Below are 23,368 nucleotides of genomic sequence, written 5' to 3' on the forward strand. Positions count from 1 at the left end.
ACCTATGCCATGTTCCCATTTCCAGTTCAAATGTGGAACAATTATGTCTCCCAAAGAAATAAAATCATGGACCATAAGAGCTACACAGGTGGCATGAAGGTAAATCCCTTTGATGCCCTCTGCCATGGGCTTTTGGTGATGTCCAAAATAACATCTGCTCAGCCAGATGAGATGCTGCTCTAGCCAGAAAAGATGATGGCTAGAGAAACAATTAATGCCCCTCAATGCCTTTCCCCATTTCCAGAGTATTGCACGCTGCACTGGGAGTGTGGCCTGAACTGGGGCTTCAGGACTGTAGTCCAAGCTGAACCTTGGATTTTTTGATCTTCCCCCAAATCCAGGACACAGGCACCAGGGACCCAGCTTCCAGACCACAGCTCTGCTACACCCTGCCCCATGCTACTATCAAAACCTGAAGGAGATGATCACCTGTCTGCACAGGCTAACTCTGAAGTGGCAACTGTCCCTACAGTGGGTCAGTAAGAACCATTACTTGCCATGTCATTGGGGCTGATAACCAGCTTGGTCCCAGTTTTGATCATGTGAAACCATAGTGTGTTGAATAATAAACCAGTAACAGTGATCCCCTGACTATAGGCCAAGCAGTGATCGTGGTAGTCTCCCTATTTACAGGGCACACATTTGAATCCTCAGGGGATTCCTGCAATCATGGATAGTACCAAACATTATATTTACTATGTATTTTCCTATACAGACATACCAGTGATAAAGCTCATAAGTTAGGCACAATGAAACAACAACAATAATAAAGTAGAACAATTATAACAATATATGGAAATAAAAGTTATGGGAATGTGGTCTGTCTCTCTCTCAACATATCTTAATGTACTATACTTACCCTTCAGTTTTAGTCAGTTTTTTCACTACTGTGACTAAATGACTCAACCAGCACAATTGTAGAGGAGGAAAGGTTTATTTGAGGGCTCACAGTTTCAGAGGTCTTAGTCCATAGAATGCTGGCTCCATTCCTCCAGGTTGCAGGTGAGGAAGAACATCATGGTGGAAGAGTGTGGCCGAGGGAACTAGCTTGCACCACCAGGAAGCAGAGAGAGAGAGAGAGAGGGAGAGAGAGAAAGAGAGAGAGAGAGAGAGAGAGAGACTCCACTCTCCAGATACAAAATATATACCCCAAAGCCACACCCCAATTCCAATCTCCTCCAGTCACACCCTACCACTTCAATTAATCCCACCAGGGATTAATTCACTAATTGGGGTAAGACTCTTATAACCCAATCATTTCTCCTCTGAACCCCCCTGCACTGTCTCACATGTGAGCTTTTGGGGGACACCTCACACCCAAACCATAACACCTTCTTATGATACGATGCCTACATGATGAGATAAACGAGGTGACTGATGTAGGCACTGTGAGGTAGTACTAGGCTACAAAATAGAGGTTGTGTGGACACAAGCCCTGTGATACCACAATAATTGATCTGATCACTGAGATGACAACTAAGTGACTAAGGGTGAGTAGCATATACAGCATGGATACACTGCATGAAGAGAAAATTTATATGCCTTTGTGGGTTGGTTCAGATTCCCTTGGCTATTGATGAAAACATTTTGTTTCCTCTTCAGTTGACCAACAGGAGGGAATAGGTGAATCAAGGGAGGCAGGATGGAGCAGAATAGCTAAAGATTTCATCATGCTACTCAGATTAGCACACAATTTACTTATTTCTGGAATTTTCCACTTAATATCTTTGGGCCACAGTTAACCTTAGGTGATTGAAAAGAGCAGAAAGCAAAAGGAGATTTGAGAGAATTCCTGTAAATACTTTACAATTATCTTGAGTATTAAAGAAGTAAAGGATAACATTCATGATCCAGTGTCAACTGTTCCATGGACTACTTTGCTTTTCAAAGTATGGTCCAAGCCTCAGCATGGTGGTACACACCTGTAATCTCAGCAATCCCAGCAACTTGGGAGACTAAGGCAGGAGGATCACAAATTCAAGGTCAGTCTCAGTTACTTAGCAAGGCCCTGTCTCAAAATAAATAGATAAAATAAAAAGGGCTGGGAATAGAGCTCTGGTAAAGCACCTGGGTTCAACCCCCAGTACCAAATAAATAAATAAATAGTGGGATCCATGGATCCCCAGCATCAGTCTTATCCAAGATCTTTTAGAAAAGCAGACTGTTTTAGTCAACTTTTTTGTTTTGTTTTTGTTTTGTCGCTGTGACTAAAAGACCTGACCAAAACAATATAAAGGAGGAAGTTTATTTTGGATCATGGTTTCAGAGGTCTCAGTCCTTAGATGGCTGACTCCATAGCTTTGGGCCAAAGGTGAGGCAGAACACTATGGCAACAGGGCACAGTAAAGGAAAGCAGCTCAGACATGGTCACCAGGAGCAAGGAGAGAGCTCTGCTCACCAGAGACAAAATATAAACTCCAAAGGCATGCTCCCAGTGACCTGCCTCCTCCCGTGGCACCTGACTTGCCAACAGTTACTGCTCAGTTAATCCATTCAGTGGATTAAGCCATTGATTAGGTTACAGCTCTCATAATCATTTCACCTCTGAACACTCTTACATTGTCTCACACACGAGCTTTTGGGGGACACCACATATCTAAACCATAACACAGCTCTTGCACTCCACCTCAGTCCTACTAAATTTAATCTGCATTTTAACAAGATTTCTAGGCAGTTCATATGCATGTTAAAGTTTCAGAAGCACTGGTAGAGCATTCTCTATAAGTCTGAGATAAAAGAAAGTACAATTCTTTTCTCAAGATTTTTTTAAAAATATTTTTTAGTTGTAGATGGACACAATATCCTTATTTATTCATTTATTTTTATGTGGTGCTGAGGATTGAACCCAGTGCCTCACACATACAAGGCAAACGCTCTACCACTGAGCTACAACCCCAGCCCTTTCTCAAGATTTTTAACTCAAATGAGACTAGACCTGTATGAGTACTGGGCAAATATCTTGAATTTATGTTTCATTTGTACATGGTAAAAAGGGTTTTCAAAACAATTAAGATTTTGTTATTCATCTCTAGCTTTTATGAGTACAAAGAACCTTTTACCTAGCAACATCTAAGAAAGAGTAGATACCTAACATAGGTGGAATATCACTTATCCAAAATGCTTGGGAACAGAAATGTTTTGAATTTGAGGTTTTTAAAAAATTTTGAGATACTTGCATATACATAGTGCGATGTCTTGGGGATGGAACCCAAGCCTAAGCACAAAATTCATTTGTGCCTAATATGCACCTTGTGCATATAGTGTGGAGGGAATTTTGTACAATATTTTAAATAATTTTGTGCATAAAGTAGTTTTATGGTATGAAATTTTCAGCTTGTGCCATTGTGTCAGTGTTCAAAATGGTTCAGATTTTGGAGCATTTCAGATTTTACATTTTCAGATCAAGGAGGTACATCCTGTATTCTTGAGTATCTTCAAATGTATACTTTGTGATTTCTTTTAGGTCTTCTTTCACAATAATCCTGTGGCTTGGAAATTATTTTTTGCTGGTTCTGTATTATAAAAAAACAAAAAGCATAACAAGACAATACAAAACAACACCAAAGACTGAAAGAACTTGATTCCCTGGTTCTACCTGGTAAGTGACCAAGCTGGGATTTGAACCTAGGTCTTACTGATTCCAATACCCTCACCCTCTCAGCTGCCACGCCAAGTAAAATGAAAATGGGCCAAAATCATATGCTTTACTATCCTTTTGTCTGGAAGGAAAATGTTTAAGGCCAAGTAAAAAGCACAATTGTATCTTTATATCCCTAACACACCATATCGTGGGAAGAACAAAAAATGAGTTGTTTGTTTGTTTTAACTATAATGTTACTCAGGTTGTTGTTTAAGAGATTTAGACCTTAAGGAGATGATGGACTTCAATCTTAAAGGAAAAACCTGAGAAAGAAGACATTATCTGTGACTGCAGTTAATCTGCCCAGCAGTCCTGGGACAGGGTCACAGAAATGTAGTGTGATTGTAGTGAAAACCAGAAGCCCTGAGCTACTCTGGACCTCCCCATCAAGGTCATCACCAGTAGGCACTACCACGTTAGGAAGCTTAGAAAGTTCTCCTATGAGACAGAGGCAAAATGAGCAAGAGGGCGCATGCCCAGCAACCAGAAACTTTGTTCATTAAATAATAATCAAAAGGGTGCCTGTCTTCCAACTTCAGCATTACTCGGGTTGGGTCCTTTGTCTTCCCTTCTTAGTAGGAATAAATACTTCCTTGGAAATTTTTCTCTTGATGATTTTTTGGATAGAACATGGGTTTCTGGGCTAGAACAAGCTTGACTCCCAGGGAGTATCTTTCATTCTTACTGCATTGGTCAGTGTAAGAATCCCCCTTCACGCTGGATGTAACCATGGGTAATTTTTTTTTAAATAAATAATCATATAAAACAAATGCACCACATGCAGTGGCGCATGCCTGTAATCTCAGCGACTCAGAAGACTGAGGCAAGAGGATCACAAGTTCAAGGCCAGCCTCAGCAACTTAGCAAGGCCCTAAGCAACTTACTAAGACCCTGTCCCAAAACGAAAAATAAAAAGGGCTGGGGATAAGACTCAGTGGTAAACACCCTTGAGTCAATTCCCCAGTAACAAAACAAAAACAAAAACAAGCAAACAAACTCTGTATTCAAATAAGGAAGCCCCCAAAGAAGTTTTCCTTCAGAGCAATTAGGAAAATACCAGTCTTCCATAGAGAGTCTATTCAAATTCCACCAGTGAAGAAGCATAATATTTTCAAACTAACCTACTAAAGTATAGTTTGAAAGAGAGAAAAAGGTAGCTTGACATTTGTCAGGCCATGTGAAAAAGTTTGTCAGCACATAGGTTGATGAGGACATTGCACCCAAGGGGTGATAATTGATTCTTTCTCAAAACAAAGACATTGATTTTGTCATTTTGCTTAAATTCCAGGTTAGAAAGTTCTCCTCTTGCTCTCTATTTTTCCTTCTCGATGTCCCTTGTCAATCTCCCCTCCAGTGTCCTAATGCCCTCTTAGTACCTTCTAGCTATTGGGGGATCTTCATTGCAGCAAATCTCCAAACTTGTCCTTCCTCTAAGTACCCAGAACCCATGAGACTCTTCCTTCATTTTCCTCATCCCATTCAAACTCGTGTTTGGCAGCAATGCAAATCTTAATTAAGTGTCCAGAAATCAGGCCAGCCTGATCCACTAAACTAATTTGCTCTGAGATGTGATTGATTGACAGCCCCACAAACATCCCATTGCCATTTACATTGTAAAATAGTATCTTATACACCCTATTGAATCTCTATTTACATATATTTCAACCTTGGGAAAGAGATATTTCTGTTTGGTTTGGTTTGGTTTTGTTTACCACATAACTTGGAATCTGTCATAGGAAAGGTCAGATCAACATTATTATCATGGCCATATGCCAGATAATGGGCTGGGCCCTGCCTTGGGTAGAGCAATTTGATGGGACAAACACTTTCTCTGAACTTGATTGCTGTATGCGATTCCTACAAATCTAGAACTGGACTGGGCAGGCCCTAGTTCTGGTCTGCCTCAGCCCATCCTTACCTGAACAAAGTGCCCCAAGCAACCAGTTCAGCTGCATTTTGGCTATTTCTTGGGTGGCATTTGGCAAAATGAGAAATGAGAAAAGTTCTGATCCCTCCTCCCATCTTCTCAGATTCTGTGACAGTCCATTAACCCTCTAAACAGTAAATTCAGTTCTACTTCCAAAACTCTGGGCTCTGGACGTAGCAAATGGAAAGAACCCAGGTGAGCAGCAGGAGGGCAATTCTCCTTGGAGAGTTTTTTAATCGTTGCTAACATGCCATTTACTGAACATCTACTAACTGATAAGCACTATGTCAAGTATCTTTGCATTAATTCTGTTTAGGAAATATCATTTCCCCTACTTTACAAGTAAGGAAGTGAGACTCAGAGAAGTTAAGTAACTCACCCCAAGTGTCATAGCAAGTAGAGCAGAGCCAAGACTTGAATTCAGATCTGTCTTAAGCCCCCATTCTTACCAACTGTGATGCAGTGTACATAGTGAAAGGAAAGTCTTCTTAGAGTCATTTTACTGGGAAGGCCAACTTATTCAGGGGTGGCAGGCTCAAAGCCTAGGGCCCACGACACTTTTAGAGGCCCATGAAACTGTTTTAATTACTTTTAAGAATCAAAATTTAAAACTAACTTTTAGACTAAAGAAAATGTTTCATCTATATTCATATATTCCTCTTTACACTAACACCATTGCAAAACACATTAAAAAATATTTTTATGGTTCAAGAGATCCACAAAGGTGAAAGCACCCAGGGCCCATGAAAAGCCTCTGCAGCTTAGAAGCGATGTCCCCAGCAGGTTTCACTGTTCTGCCACCTGCATCACTGTCAACTTCATGAAGAGTCTCAGAAGAGGGATGTCTTATTTTCTCTAGTGTCAGAGAGAAATAGATGAGTAAGAAGCTCAGTGAATGAGTCAGTGTTCCCCAGAGAAACAGAACCAATCACATATGTGTAGATATATACAAGAAAAGACACAGTATAGGCCTTGGCTCACATGACCGTGGAGGCAGAGCAGTCCCACTGCCTGCCATCTGCAAGCTGGAGATCCAGGGAAGCAGTGGTGTAGTTCAGTCCAAGGCTGAAGGCCTAAGAATTGAAGGAACTGCTGCCATAAGTCACAGAGTTCCAGGAGCACCAGTCCAAGGGCAAGAGGAGATGGATGCCCCAGTTCAAAATGACGGCACAAACTCACCCTTCCTTCAGCTTTTGTGTTCTGTCCAAGCCCTGAATGGTTTGGATGGGGCCTGTTCACACTGGTGAGGGTGATCATCTTCACTCAGTCCACTGATTTAAATATCAGCCTTTCCCTGTACCATCCTCTGGACACAGCCGGAAATAACACTTTACCGGCTACCAGGGCCTTATCCCAGTAAAGTATACACCTAAGATTAGCCATCACACTAAATAACTCTCCCAGTCAGGGGGTGAAAGGAATCAGCCTGAAGAGTGTGGCAGGAGCTTGGTGGCAGCTCAGCAGAACAAGTCTGGTGACTTGTTCTCAAGGGCTATTGGATCACATTGGACTGCAAATTACACCCCTGGTTGGAAATTTGAGGACCAATGGTTTGCACCCTTCCTCCAACCCAGGCAAGTATAACCTATTGCATGATCGACCGGATCAGGGTCTTGCTTCCACATGCTACCAGCTTATAGACAGCGGGACAGATGGATGGCTCTGTGCCGGCGGTTCTGACCCAAGAGCAGGTCAGAATGTTTCCATCCTTCCAAGTTGCTGGCACAGGTAAGACTGGTCATCTGAGCCAGATTGTCCTCTGCTTCTCAGAGAGGGGTCCCCAAAGAAAGGCCTTGCGTCTTGATTTTCTTTAGGGAATAGTGTCACCAGGTAGTGGTGGTACCAGCTGCCCAACAGTTGTCTTTGAAAACTTTTGGCCAACATTAAAGCATTTTTATGCAAACAATAAACTCTAGCCTAGAAAAAGCCAACTTGAGTCCAAGTCATCTTTCGTTCCTTCCTTTCTCCTTTTTTTTTAACCTTTGGTATACTGCTCCAAGTTTTAATGGCAATTTTCAGTGTCACATGATAAGGATGTTGAAAGAAGTGTGATGTGGTCATGCTGGTTTCCTGACACTCAAGGTCATAGGAAAATATTTTTGCAAGAGCCTCCCGCTTTACATGAACTCCCTTTAGATAAATGCTCAAGGTGTTATAATTTAACATGGAACATTTTGCAAACTGAAGAACATGTTAAGTATACCAATGGGTCACCATTTTATCAGAATTCAGAGATCATTTCTTTTTTAGGTTCAGGATCTTTCAAAAGTGCTCATAACCTTGCCTACACATGTACTTAATCAGCTTGGATTTTGATAAATCAAGTCCTCTCTAAATAGAACAGTAATTTCTATTTACTATTTTCTATTACTATAATTTCTATTTTCTATTACTCTAACAGGAGTAATTTCTAGTTTCTTCAGTTCAGCTCTGAACTCTAAACCATAACAGCAATCTGAAGTGTTAGGATAGGGCTCATGAACAAAAAGGTAATGGAATTGTATTTTAACAGAGCAAAAACAACAGATCCAAGGTCAACATCTTACACTTGGGAAAGACTGACATTCCTGACGTGTTCTCTGAAAGGCATGTTGCCTTTGAGTTGTTTTTCCATATGTGGCACATAGCTAGCCCCTGGGCCCATCCTCTCTATTTTTAAAACAACACTCATTTCTGCAGGAGTTGAGGGCAGCCTGTGATATGGTGACAAAGACACTGTTACCTGAAGAACTTAATGTCCTATAGGACTATAAGTCAATAAGTCATGCAGCATATTTTATTGATCACCTGTAAAGTATAAGGCATGCTGTTAGGTGTGGGATTCAACTGTGAAGAAGATGAACTAATTCCTTCCTGGGGGAGGGTAAATTCTAGGTGGTGGAGGAGCAGAGTGAATATAACCAGGTTGGGCATCAAGACAGTGCCTAAAATGTGAACTTCATTAGTCATTAGTCAGAGAGAGAGAGAGAGATACAATCTAATCTCAAGAGCTTTGGGTTGATAAGAAGAGTGAAGGACTGGTGGTCCCATATGGAGGTTAGGACACAGATTTAAATCTCTACTTTGTCACATTTGCTTCTTAGGACACGGCACATGCGATCATTATTAATGCATCTTGGAAGCAGTCATGCTCCATACTTTAATGAGGTTTAATATTAAGTTCCTTGACACAAGTCACACAGCTAATAATCTTGGAGCCAAGATTTAAACTTACCTGATCTTCATGGCTGAATTTTCTTTCACTTAGTCTTTTCCCTATTAGCTTTGCAAAAATATTTTTATTGTAATTATTAGCACATACTTTATCATTTTATTATCTTCTCTTACTTTATTAGCTTTTTAATTTTTTTATCAAAGTAAAATCTGACATAGTTTAATGGATCAATGTGGCTCTACAGGTCTTAAGGCATACTTCATGAACTTCATCTCCATTACCCCTTCCTTGAATGTAACCATTTTTAATTCTTCATGCATATTTATGTCTCTAAATAGCATATTCATACTGCTACTTCTTGATTCTTTTTAGTTTTAAGGCATTATCAATTGACCTCCTTCTGGGGAAGGAAAAGATTTAATTCTCTTTCCTTCTATTCTCCAAATGTAACTTTAAAAAGTATTCTCCAAATGTAACTTTAAAAAGTACTTTGGTTAAAAAGTTCAGTGTTTGTATTACTATGACAAATCTTAACAGCAAAGTGAGGCATTGGGAAACTCTTCTCCCCAGAAAGCAATGATGAAACTGGACAAAATCATCAGAAATAACCATTTCAGAATGCTGGAACTCAATCCAAAGCATACAAAACTTAAGAAATATTTACTCAAGAAAAACTATTGAAACTTGGATAAGAGCAGTAGGACTCTGTGGCATTTTGACCTGGGGTAGCTACCACTAGTTCCCCTGCCCTGCCCCGATCTAGTTTGGTAGATCCAGGACAAAGTAAGCTATGAAAACCAGCGGCTTCATCAGGAAGTTGGTTTGATTGGAACAGAATATAGAAAAAGCAATTTCCTGAGCACTGTCAAAAACAGTAGTGATCCCAGTTCCAAAAAAATGGGAAAGCCCAATGTCATTTGCCTGTGGCAAATAATAGACTGTCAAACTAACTAAAACTATAACTAAGAGATCTAAGGAAGGAGACAACTGTAACTACCTTGATAGTCTCTCATAAATCCCTGGCAGTCTGGAAAGCTGTACACATTTGCAAGGCTGTGTATGTGCTCAGAAGAGACCAGACAAAGTCCTATCTATGTATCCCTGGCTAAATGTGAAACTTGGTGCACACACAGAGGAGACACATAAGGAGCTTGTAAAAAGCAAAAGTAGGACAGGCTTGTAATGACCTTAATTTGAGTGTATTTCCAATGTCCCATATAAATATGTTAACAAAAGATGGAATTATAACTGTCTTAAGGTGTTTGAGTACAACTTCTAATAAATCACTGATGGATCACTATGTTACAAAGACACAGGGATGACCCTTAGGAAGCCAGGATTAAAGGTAAAAACATTTTAAATCAAACTGACAAGATGCACTAGCAGCTGCCCATTGCAGGGGAAATCAGGCCAAGACTGTTATTAAACAAGTACAACAAACCACACAAGACCCAGCAACAGCAATAAACCTGAAGTAGCAGGGGATGTAGAAATAGAATCAGAATCTAGATAGTTATAATGTATTATCTGAAATATTCATTTTCAAATAAAATTTACAAGATATACAGATAAATAGAAAAATGAAACCCATATATGGGGGGGAGTGAAGCTTCAATAAAGTTGTCTCCAACGGGGTTCAGATGTTGAACTTTATGAAGAATTCAAAGCAGCAAATATAAATATGTTCAAATAAGTAAAATAAAGCATGTTTAAAGAATTAAAGGAAAATCTCATGATAAAAACTCATTAAAGAGAACATATCAAGCCAGATGTTGTGGTTCACACCTGTCGCCCCAGCTACTCAGGAGGCTGAGGCAGGAGGATTACTTGAGCCCCACAAGTTTGAGACCAACCTGGGCAACATAGTGAAAGTAAAATTTTTGTAAACTTACTAAAAAGTAAAGTAAAATTTCTGAAACCTAGAATATCTGGAAATGTCTTTATTCTAATCTCACACTTGATTTAAAGTTTGGCTGGGTATAAAAATCTAGATTTGAAATATTTTCTTTCAGAATTTTAAGTCATTATCTCATTTTTTAAAAAAATCTCATTGGTCTTTTAGCTTACAGCGTTGCTGTTGAAATTTCAAAGTCATTCTAACTCCTTTTTCTTTTTTTAGTATTTTTTTAGTTGTTGATGAACCTTTATTTACTTAAATGTGGTGCTGAAAATCGAATCCAGTGCCTCATGCATGCTAGCCAAGCACTCTACCACTGAGCCACAACCCCAACCCCTGACTCCTTATTCTTTATGTGGGACTTGTGGAAATTTGTTCAGAGGATTCTACAATTTTTCACTGATGTTCTTTGGTATGAGTATATATTTTTCTTTTGCATTAGTACCCTATGTGTTCTTTCAACTTATAAAACACATGTTTCACTTTATGAGTTCATCTCTCCCCTTTTCTCTGTTCTCTCTTTATGGAATATCTGTTGTTTGGATATGGTATCACCTAAATTATGCCTCTAGCTTTCCAATATATTCTATTTTTCTATCTCCTTGGCTTTTTTCTCTATTTCCTGAGAAGTTTCCTCCATTTATCTTCCAATTGTCTTATATAGTTTTTTATTATGTTATCTTATTTTTTAAAATAAGAACTTTGTGGTTATTATTCTCTGAATATTTTGTTTTAATAGCATTCTGTCTTTTTTCATGTTTGTAGTATTTTCTACAGTATTTCTGAGGGTCTCAATTATATTTTTGAAATTTTTGACCCTCTGTATAATTCCTTTATGTCTGTTTTGTTTTTTTCTCCTTGCGCATTTGGTCTCTATCTTTCATGTTAGAGATATTTCTCCAGCATTCTGGTTACTTGCTTGTTGATTTTTAAGTACATTTAAGGTGTCTTTCAATGGATGAATGGATAAAGAAAATGTGGTGTATATACACAATGGAATATTACTCAGCCATAAAGTAGAATGAAATAATGGCATTTGCCAGTAAATGGATGGAACTGGAGAATATCATGCTATGTGAAATAAGCCAATTCCTCAAAATCAAAGTCCATATATTCTCTCTGATATGTTGGTGCTAACCCAAAACAAGGGAGGGTTAGACAAAGGGGAATGAAGGCAAGGTAGGGGAGGGAAATAGGAAGGACAGTAGAATTAATTGGACATAACTTTCCTAACCTTGTATTTGAATCCATGACCAGGGTAACTCTGCATAATGTACAACAACAACAATGGATCCAAAGTAGAATAAGTTATACTCTATATATGTATGATTTGCCAAAATATATTCTATTGTCATGCATAACTAAAAAGAACAAATTATAAAAAGCTAATTAGAAGCTCTGATCATAAGGTTGAAAGTCTGAGTTTCCTATGTGGGAGTGTTTCATTGTAGATCCATTATGTCAGTATCTTTTGGACTTTTGTGCTGTGGTCAGATTACCTTGAAAAGATTCTTCAAATATTCTGTGGAGAATCCAAACCTGGCTACAAGTATTCTGACATTTCATGTCTTTGTTTTCAGTACAATGCCTTAACTTTGGGTGAAACCATTGCTTTCAGCCTGTAGATGCTCTAAGTAAACCTCCTGCACCTATCAGCATGGGGGAGAAGATGCCCTCTGTCTCATAAATGACAGAGGCAATTAAATGTTTTGAAAATAGTGTTCAGCAAAACCTTCTTAACTTAGCTTCCCCTTCTTCTGGAATATATCTTGTCCTTGATTCCTGAGATTTGGGGATTCAGCAATGTAAATCAGGCTGATCCTTGGCTTCCCCATTAATAACTTAGAATTCAGCTTTATTCTGTTTGCTAAGCCACTTACCACTCATACTTCCAATTTCTAGCTTCAAAAACTTTGTTGCTTTACCTCCTCTCCAATACAATTTACACAATACTATCCACTCTTACAATTTTATACAATAAGAAGTCCTTTGTTATATTTTTAGAGGATTTTTGTAGAGACTGGAATTAGACTAAACGTTCCATCAGTCTTCTTTTCCACTAGATGAATGATAGCCATAAATTATAAAAAACCAGTCAGAAATGTAAACAAAGGTATAGCTTTCTAGAACCTAGTGTCCTTTATGAGAGTATTCACTATCTTGGGTATTTCAAATTTAAAACAAAAATAGAAGGACAATGTTTAGTCTTTTTTAAGCATGAGGCTCTCAGGATAAGAGAGAGGGATGTAATTTCTCTAACGAGTTTGTAAATACCACTAAGTTTTCCCTGTGCTGTTTTCAGCATCTGCAAAAATCCTCTTTCTGTGAGGAACCACTGAGAAAATCCATCTCAAGTTTCTGCTACAAAGCAGTCTCTGAGACTGCAAAGGCCCTTTCCAACCCTGACATACTCATAAATGGATTGTAATGCAGCCTGAGGAATTAGATGGGATAGTGAAAATGTTCTTTAAAAACCTGTAAAATCCATAGATACTATCATTTGGAAACCATATCAGTAGGTTTTTCTCTGAATATTGAAGAATAAGATACGTGATTGTGTGACCCTAAGCATAATATTCCAAAATACCACTCAGGGGCATAACTAGAATTTGAGAAATAAAAAACTCAATTCAGAATTTGGTAATCTATAAATTTATTTTCATGACCACAGTGAAGAATAATTCTTCCACCATTGTCAGAAAATATCCCAAAGATAAATAAAAGAAGCCACAAGTGAGACCTAACGACTCCTGTCAAATAATGCTGCAGACTCCATCCACACACTAAATCTTGTGGGAGTTGTTTCAACAATATATCCCTGCAGAGGGAGAGTGTCGTTTAAAGGGCCAGCATGAGCATAGATTGAGTGCTGAGTTATGACAAATCACTTTTTTAATGTTTCTGGAAATGACACCAATTTCAAGTCAAGACAAATTGGAGGTTAAGCATCAGATAAGTTGATATTGAGAAATCTTGGAATTGCTGTTATGATGCTGTTCTTAAATAATACAACAGTTAACAGTGGAGGTGTTTATTTGGAACTTTCACCCCCCCCCTTTTTTAGGTTATTAACCTGTGTCTATTGTGATAAGCTAGAAAGAGCATCACAGTCAAACAGATTTGGGTTCAAATTCCAGCTCTGACACTCATTAACAGGGGAACCTTGGCAAACTGTCTACTTAAATTCTAGGCACAGTGATTAATTCCTAGTAATATTTTTTAAAAATAGCTTTGTGAAAACATAATGACATAAAATAAGTTGCACATATTTAAGATGTACAATTTAAATTTTGACACATGCATATGCCATCACTATAATCAAGATAGTAAATATATTAATCTCCCCCAGAAGTTTCCTTGTGCCCCTCTGAATTCCTTGCATATCCATCCTTGGTCCTGACACTCTCCATCCCCACCCCTAAGTAACCACTTAGTCATTTTCTATTACTGTGCATTAGTTCCTCCCTCCCCATTTTTAAGCTTATTATGTACTCTGAGTGAATCAACTCCTATATCATTATATAACTACCCTCTTTATCCTAATTCTGAAATATTTTTTGTTCTGAAATATATTTTGTCTGATATTAATGTAATAATTCCAGATTGTGTGTGTGTGTGCGTGTGTGTGTGCGTGTGTTACTAGGGATTGAACCCAAGGGTGCTTAACTACTGAGCTACATTCCTAGCCTTTTTTTTTTTTTTTTTTTTTTTTTTTTTAATTTTGAGACAGAGTCTTGCTAAGTTGCTAAGGCTAACCTTGAACTTGCCATCCTCCTGCCTCAGCCTCCCAAACTGCTGGGATCACAGGTGTGCACTGCTATGCCAGGCTCCAGCATTCTTTTGATTGGTTATTAGCATGCTGTATCTTTTTCCATTTCTTTACTTTTAATCTTATTGTGTTTTAATATCTAAAATGGAATTCTTGCTGGAGTGTATAGTTAAATCTTGCTTTTTAATCTACTCTAATAATCTCTGCCTTTTATTTGAGGTGTTAGGTCATTTATATTTAATGCATATTCATATGGTTGGATATGAGCATGCATATTAATATTTGTTTTTAGTTCTCCCATCCATTCTTTTTTCTTTCTTTTGCTTCTTATATATTAATTGAATATTTTTAATAATTTTATTTTATATCTTACTATTAGCCATAATTTTATAGTATTGTTTTAATGGTTAATTTAGTAATTGTAGTGTACTTGTTTATAGTTTAAATCATCTGCATCCAAGTCATATTATACGACTTCACATAAAGTATAAGAACCTTACAATAACATATTTTCACTTCTCCCTTCCTGATCTTTACATAGTTGCCCCACAATTTATTTCTATACATTTTATGAAACCCACAGTATAATATTATCAGTGTTTAAAACAGCAGAATGTATTTTAAAGAAATTTAAAAAGAAGAGTCATTGTATTTATATAGTCAACTTTTCTGATGTTTTCCATTACTTTAGGTGGATCCATATTTTTGTTGAGTATCATTTTCCTTTTGCTCAAATGGCTTTCTTTCAGCATTCTTGTGTACTCAGCTGGTAATGAATTCTTTCAGTTTTTGTATCTCTAAAAAAAAAAAAAATCTTTATCCCCCCTTTATTTTTGAAAGATAATTTCCCTAGTTTTAAAATGCGAGATTTCCTTTCTTCATTTGGTATTTTAAATATTTTGCTTCATCATGTTCTCATTTACACTCTTTCCTATGAGAAAGAGTATGTAAATGACTTCTTTCTCTGGCTGCTTTAATACTTTATCACTGATTTTAAGCTTACAAGGTGCCATAGTGTAGTTTATTTCATGTTTCTTATGCTTGAATTTTATTGAATATTGTAGGTCAGTAAACATTATAGTTACATTGTATCCAACAAATCTGAGCACTTTCCAGCCATTGTTTAAGTATTTCTTCCATATCCCTCTTTCAGGAAACTCCAACTACATGTAGTGCAAGTCACTTAAAATACTCCCACAATTCACTGGTGCTTTGTCCACTTTTATCAAATTCTTTTTCCCCTGGGCTTCCTTCACATTGTTTCTATTTCTATTCCCTCAAATTTTCTAATGTTTTCTTCTGAACTAACTAATATGTCATGACTCTTATCCAGTGTACTTTTCATTTCAGACATGGATATTTTCATCACTACAAGTTTTTGGTATAATTTTATATTTCTCATATCTCTATTTAACTTTCTGAATTATGGAATACAATTTTAAGTATTGTCTTAGTATCCTTTTCTGCTAATTTACTCTAATATCTGTGTCAATTCTGGGTGAGTTTTGATGACTTTATTTTCCTCATTATTTTTTTTTTTTTTTTGCTTCTTGGCATGTCTGGTTATTTTGATTGGATGTCAAACACTAAAATTTTTTCTTCGTTGTTCTGGATATATTTGTATTCCTATAAGTTCTTGAGCATTGATTTGGGATGCAGTTAAGTTGCTTAAAACAGTTTGATTCTAGTGAGTCTTTCTTTTAGGATGTATTAAGCAATACCATAGTCATATTTAGTCCAGATGTAATTATTCTCCATTTCTGGGCAAGATCCTCCATAGTGCTCCACCCAGTCTCAAGAATGATGTTTTCTAGGCTGGCTGGTGGAACAAGGACTATCCCCATCCCCTCACAGAAGCCGGACACAGGCATCCCAGCATCTGTCACTTTCTGTTGAGATGATATCTATGGAATGAGATAACTCCTTTAGAACAGAGACAATCTTGTTTATTTTTGAATTCTTAGGGCTTAGGGTAGAATCTGACGTCTAATAGGTATATAATGCCTACTTTTGAAAGAGTAAGAGTAATGGAGAGGTGGAAAGGTAAAGAGAAAGAGTCCATACCCTGTCCCACTTCATGCAGCATGTCCATGAAAGGGAACTGAAGACAAAAGGTACAATAAAGAGGTCTCAGTTCACGAATAAAAGTCTCTGGATCTCAGTTTCCTTATCTGTGTGTTGGGAAGAACGACACTAACAGTAACAGTGTAGGATTGCTATGGGAATTGCAAGAGTCCTACGCTGAGGAAACAATCTTTGGGCCTATGGTCACTACTGTAAGCAATGATGGTGGAGATCTTGAGGGTGTTCAATAATGATCTGGAACTGAATTCAGGGAGAAAGGGTTAGGGACTCCTCCAGCCATTTTGAGTTTTTTCAAAGCTATTTTCAGTCATGCTTTGAACTTTTTTGGGGTCAGAGGCTGGGAGTGGGGATGGAGGGGCAGAGAAAATTCTGGTTGAGCTCTCCTTCAGTGACATCTGCGATCTCCTTTTGACCCTTGATGTCAAATAGAAGTTCTCTGTAATTTTAGGCATGTTTCTGTCCAGCAGAGAATCTTCTCTCAAATTCTCACTGTACAACACTGAGGAGGTAAGACCAGTACTAAAGTTTGGATCTAGAATGTCCCTCAAAGGCCCACTGGGTGTTAAACCCACCTAATCCTGGATTTTAAGCAACTGGGAAGTGGTGAAATGTTTAGGAAGGGGCACCTAGCAGAGGCCTTAGGTCTTTGGGGGTGTGCCCTTGAAAGGAATTGTGGATCCTCACTCTCTTCTTTCTCTTTTCCACTTCTCAGCCACAAGGAGAGCTGCTTTGCTCCCCCACATACTTGCTGCCATGATGTGCCAACAGGCCCAACAACCATGATCTAAAATCTCTGTGAGCCAGAAAAACAATGCCTATACATTGATCATCCCTGTTATTTTGATACAGAAAGCTAACACCACCTGTGGGCTCTGAATTTACAAATGACATTGTACCATGGTGTGGATAGACAAAGTAGTCTGCGTACAAATGTCTTCTAGACCACAGCCTTTGCCCTAACCATGTGACTCCCTTCAGAGGAAGATTCACCAGGCACAGAGGGCTGGCTTGATAGAAGGCTAGACTGGCTGGATGTTCTTTCTCTCCATTTTGCAGGTCTTACATATCCCAAAGCTGCATCTGTCTCTGGTTCTGCTGGTTCTCAAGCCAAAGGCCATTTAGAGATGTGGTGGGGACTTGGGTTATGTGGGAGAATGACTGAGATCCTCATGTAGGAATTTGGGATGGGAAGGACTTCTACAGAGTTAATTTCAGACCAAGGGGCAGCCTTCTGCTTTGTGTTGGGAGTTCTTCTGTGGGGGATCAATGCTTGTCAATTCTTAACAGAGATGAGGCCTGATTGAGACATGAAATGAATTGATGGAAGCTCTCAAGACTGTGCAGCAATAAAAGGATATATACTTTTCTTCTTTTAGCCACAAGAAAAACAATAGGGACACCCTTCCATACTCCTTATCAAGGAGCAAATTTAGATGCTTGGAGCATCTGTGTGAGAAAGTGAGTCAAAGGTATTCACTCTGCTCTGGACTCCTACACCCATCCAAGAGGAGCTGGGAGGAGGGAGCTGAGCCTGAGTTAGCTCCCCTAGTGGGTGCGGGTTCCCAACCAGGAGCCCTTTAAACAAGTCATCACAAGCTTAAATTGCCCTCTGGTTGTATGGACTGAAGTTTTATGCTAAGGCCATGAGGCCAGGGAATGGAAGATGCAGCACTATCCTCCCAATAGCTATGTATCACCACTCAGGTGGCCCACAGGGGTTCTGCAGTCCTGCCCATGATACTATCATGACCACTTACTACTGTTGAACAGCTGTGGAACATTTATCATATATCAATCACTGCCCAAGAAGCCTATGAGTATCATCTCATTTCTCAGATGACACATATTGATTGAAAGCTTGTTCAAGCCAAGCACTGGCATTTAATTCTCAGGATAAACTGATGAGACAAACAAGAGATATGTTCCAAGACCCAGTGGGTACCCGAAACCACAGATTGTACCAAATCCTATATATTCTGTTTTTTTCTATACACACACCTATGATAAAGTTTAATTTATAAGTTAAGCATAGCTAGATATTAATAACAATAAGTAATAATAAAATAGAATGATTATAATAATATACTGCAATAAAGTTACCATCATCTCTACTCATACATTTTGAGTAAAATAATGGTACCTTGAACACAAGCACTGTGGTTTTGTGACAGTGGGTTTGATAACCTAGATGGCTACCAAGTGACTGTCAGGTAGCAGGCCCAGCATGGATACACTGGACAAGGGATGAGTCCCCTCTCTGGTGATACAGAGTAAAGATGTCCTCATCACACCTGCAACTTAAAACTTACGTGTTGTTTATTTCTGCAATTTTCCATTCAGAGTTGTCAGACCACAGTTGACCAGGGGTAATGACTGCAGACAAGAGACCCAGTGGGCAAGGAGCAACTACCATACTCCCAATTTACTGACAATGAAACTGAGGAGGCTTAGAGAAGTTAATTGATTTGCACGATGTCCCACAGCCAGCAGATGGCAGAGCTGTGATTCAAACAAGGTCTGTTTCTTTCTAAAGGCAGCACTTGTGACCACTTACCCTCTCCCTGAATCTCTGACATGGTGCTGAGGGAAAAAGCAACACGTGATTTTTAGTGAACTGGGGAAAGATTCCGTAACATTGTCCTAGAAATTATTCTTTTCCTTCATCTGCTGGAGATGAGGCTAGGATCAGGAGGGAGTAGATCACGGGGCAGGTCCTAGTCTCCCTTTGACCTGACAAATGGCTTCCAAAAAACATGAGGATTTTTTGGATCAACTAGATTCACGTTGGTTTTGGCAGTGTTTGCTAATATCATCTTCCCACACACCTTTCTTCTTCCAGCTTTGGTGCCACCTGGCTGAGAATATGGCCCAATACTTTCACAATCCTCAGGCCCAGCCACATGCAGGATCCACTTTTCCCAGTCTACAAGCCAACCCAAATCAGTCCCCAGTGGTGCGTGGCATATGGAGTTGGCTTTGTTCCTCTCGCTATAACTGGCGAGCTTGAGGCTCCAACAAGAAGAGGGGAGGACCAAGAGCCTGCTGTCTGCACTTCTCCCTCTTGCTCTCCTACCCTGGTCAGCTGTGTCCTTTAGGACCAGATTTCTGCCTTGCTTTCTGCTGGTTCTGCTAGTACTGGAGACCTGACATGAACTCATGTGTGTCATCTGTTTGGCTGACCTTCCAATTAATTAGCCCTCATCGGGAGGCTAAGTGCTTCCCCCAGGGTCCTTGGAGGCTGATAGGAATCTTGATCTAGTCTGATGAACATCTTGGAATTGTCGTGTTTCCACTCACCCAACTTTGTCTCCATCTGACTGTCTTTCCAAAGTATTTGGAATTGAGGAATAAGATTTCCACAGAGGTAAAGTATGCCTGAATATAGAGTAGAAGCCAACAGAGAAATGGAAGCACAATATCTCAGGCCCTCAGAACCCCACACAACCCTGATTGAATGTGAACCCTTGCTAAAGAAAGAAAATACCAATGAAAAGACAAGCAGGTCTGCAATGGAAGACCAGAAAAAGAAAAATCCCTGCTGTCTGCACTTCTCCCTCTTGCTCTCCTACCTCATACCAAGACAAATATCGACAGTGCCCACCTCATCTTCTCAAAACAAGGCAGTTTGATCTAGAACTTGATCCAGCTCTGGTCTTGTGGCAGGGTTATCTTCCAGGACAAAGGGTTTATCTGTCCATCTTAGCCTAATACTGTTATTTAAGGCATCTAAATTACTCCCTGAGTTTTAATTCCAAACTTGCTAAATAACCTTCTTTTTCAAATTTTTTTTCTTGTAGATGGAAACAATATTTATTTATTTATTTTTATGTGATACTGAGGATCAAACCCAGTGCCTTACACAAGTGAGGCAAGTGCTCTACCACTGAGCTACAGCTACAGCCCACTATTAATACTGATAATTCTGACAAATCTACTTTTTTGCATAGCTTATCTGATATGAAGTTGCACTTGGTCTGATCAACTGAACCACTAAATTTTCATTATTAGTGCTATGGTTTAAATATGGTTTTCCGCTCCAAATTTCATGTTGAAATTAAACATCTATTATAAGATATTAAGAGGTGGAACCACAGGGCAGGGTGGGGCACACCTGAAATCCCAGTGACTCTGGGGGCTGAAGGAGGAGATCACAAGTTCAAGGCCAACCTCATCAATATAGCAAGATCTTGTCTCAAAATAACAAATTAAAAAGGACTGGGGATATAGCTCTGTGGAAAAGTATCCCTGTTCCCAGTTAAAAAAAAAAAAAAAAAAGAGGTGGAACTTTTAAGAGATGATTAAAGTGAGTAGAGCTCTGTCCTTGTGAAGGGTTAATCCATTCATACCATTAACAGATTAATGGATTTATGGGTTAACTTGAGAGTGAGGCTGCTATAGAAACCAGGTATCTTGAAAATCCTTTCCCTCACCATGTGATTTCCTAAGCCGCCTCGGTATTCTGCCAGCAAGCAGGCCATTAGATGCAGCCCCTCAATCTTGAACCAGAACCTTGAGTCAAAATAAACTTCTTTTCTTTATAATTTACCCAGTCTGTGGTATTGTGTTATTAGCAACAGAAAATGGTCTAAAACAATCATTAACTTGCATTCTAATTTTATGTATCAGCCTGCTGTGATCTTTGTTAAGGTGAGTCGGAACAATGAGGTTTGATTAATCTGAAAGAAAATAAAATTTCTGATCATTCAAGGCAGAGGACCAGGCACATGCTGGTCACTGATAGACTACCTTCATGACCATCACCTTGTAGAAGTTGGCCAACCTTCTCAACTATGACCTTGGACCACTTGCACTGAACCCCTTTGGAGATCACTGGTAGTTAGATCTAGCCCTGATTGGCAGAGATCTGAGGAGACCTCTGGCCATGGTGACTTGGACTACTGGCCAACCAAAAATGGGTTTGCCTGGATATCTCAGGACATGAGACTGATATACAGGTCATCAACCAGGGCAAGATGTGTCAGTGGAGCCCATACATTGGCATGGCCACTGGGAGCCCCTGCCCTTGTTCTGACTTCAGGTGACAATTCTCATAATAAACTCAGGCTTCTTCATTAGCGATCTTTTCTTAAATTTTGAACTGTCTCTTATGGAACAGCTAATAATCATAGTTTCACACATAAACTCAAAGTTTCTATTTACTAAGCATTTTCACATTCTTTCATTTGAGTTTTGCATGTAAAAAAGCAGGTAAGTATTTTTAGTTTTGCTTTGCTTTTGAGAACACCTAAACTTAGAGAAGGTAAATGACTTGCTCAAGGTCACACTGGTAATAAGCATCGGGACCTGCAGATCTGTCTGAATGCAAGCCCAAGGCTTCTTTACCCCACCAGAGCAGTTACTCACACCAAATGGGCTCAGGAAAAGGAGTCAGAGTATCAGTGGTCAGCCCCACCAGCATGGTGGTCCCTCAAAACAAATCACAGACACCTGTGGCCACTGCAGCTGCACCAAGGAGCTCCACCGGGGGCTCCGTGACAGCCCAAGGAGGCGGGAGACTTGGGATTTACTTTTCACTTGTAACACAGGCACTCCTGCAAACAGATCTTCCCCAAGATTTGCTTCAGACAGAATTTTGTATTCAGAAAGGGCTTCATTTACCTTGAGTGTCTGGGGCACTGGTGTGGCACCAAGACCTGACTATAACAATGCTTCCAACAAGTGAAGTAATGATCACTGATTCCACACAACTCCAAAGGAGAACAAACAAAGACAGGAACTTACCGGAACAGCTTTCCATCATCCTTAACATACTAATATCCAAAAACACGCAAGTTCCTGACCCACTACGCTTCCCACTTCCAGTCTCTTTGTCTCTTCTTCAGATCTGCAGATTCTCCACCTTCTCCCACAAGCTCTACCTCTCTGCATCCCTAATCCAGCATGGCCTTGCAGGACAGGACAGGCCCTGAGAGATTTTTCTCTGGTGATTTGCACTTAATAAAGAGCCTTCACCTGCCAAAATGAAACCTGACTGTGTGAAGTCACCTGGTGTGATTGAGAAAGCACCCCAGCAACCCTGGAGGAGTCGGCGTTGGCTATCCTTATCTGTAGAGGAGAAAACTGAGACTGGAAAATGTCCAGGTGGAGGACGAGTGGTTCTGATTCTTGAGGTAAGGATAAAGGGAAGAAAGTTGGAATAGTGGGAGGGGAAAGGAAAGGGAGAGACTCACTTGTGTATCACCTCCCAACAAATGTACCGTGAGCCCTTTGTCACTGAATAGCCACCATGCTGTAATTAAAAGGAGAAGGGACACCAGTGTTCCAGAGTCTGTGGCAGAATGAGATGTGGATGGCCCTGAGGTGGTGGGAATACAGCAAATGCTCACCATGTACCAGAAGCCCACACCAGGGCTTTCTTCCAGGTGTTTTCCTATGTTGTCTCAAACAGCCCTATCAGGTAGGTGTCTGAGTTCCATCTTGGAGATAAGGAAACCAGACAGAGCTCAGAGAAACTGCTCTCGGCCTTGCATAAGTGGCTGGGAAAACACAGCTCTACCTGTCTCCCAAATGGCAGGCTGTTTCTGCTCTATGCCCAAAGCACTCCCCCTCTCCCATCCTCCTTTGGCCCCACAGTTCCACATGGGAACTTCCTGATTTTCTTTCTTATGTATGTGTCAGGCTCCATATGGGCACCAATGGTGTGTCCCTCATTTATACCTTACCTTGACTTCTATCATAGCGTCACGAAGCTGGCTGTTCAATGAGTGGATGGATGAAGAATGCAATGGTCTTGAATCTGAGCCTCTCAGCCCTGGCTCCCATCCTGGTGCCCACCCCCACAACATGTCCTCTTTTTGCAATCAGTCCCAAGTACCTGCACCTGGCAGTACCTTAGAGGAAGCACCTGCTTTATGGCTCTTATAACTGAAGGACAC

General features: G+C 39.7%; 1 long non-coding RNA gene across 1 annotated transcript in view; it reads left to right on the forward strand.

The window, feature by feature from the left end:
* LOC124985427 (uncharacterized) overlaps positions 1 to 22,724 on the forward strand; it is a 59,471-nt gene extending 36,747 nt beyond the window's left edge. Inside the window, exons 2-3 of the long non-coding RNA XR_007108858.1 lie at positions 3,464 to 3,598; positions 22,316 to 22,724. This is a non-coding gene — a long non-coding RNA (uncharacterized LOC124985427). The remainder of the gene's footprint in view (positions 1 to 3,463; positions 3,599 to 22,315) is intronic.
* Positions 22,725 to 23,368: the final 644 nt, after the last annotated feature.

Source organism: Sciurus carolinensis, chromosome 5 (genome assembly GCF_902686445.1).
Source record: "Sciurus carolinensis chromosome 5, mSciCar1.2, whole genome shotgun sequence".
Classification (NCBI taxonomy): domain Eukaryota; kingdom Metazoa; phylum Chordata; class Mammalia; order Rodentia; family Sciuridae; genus Sciurus; species Sciurus carolinensis.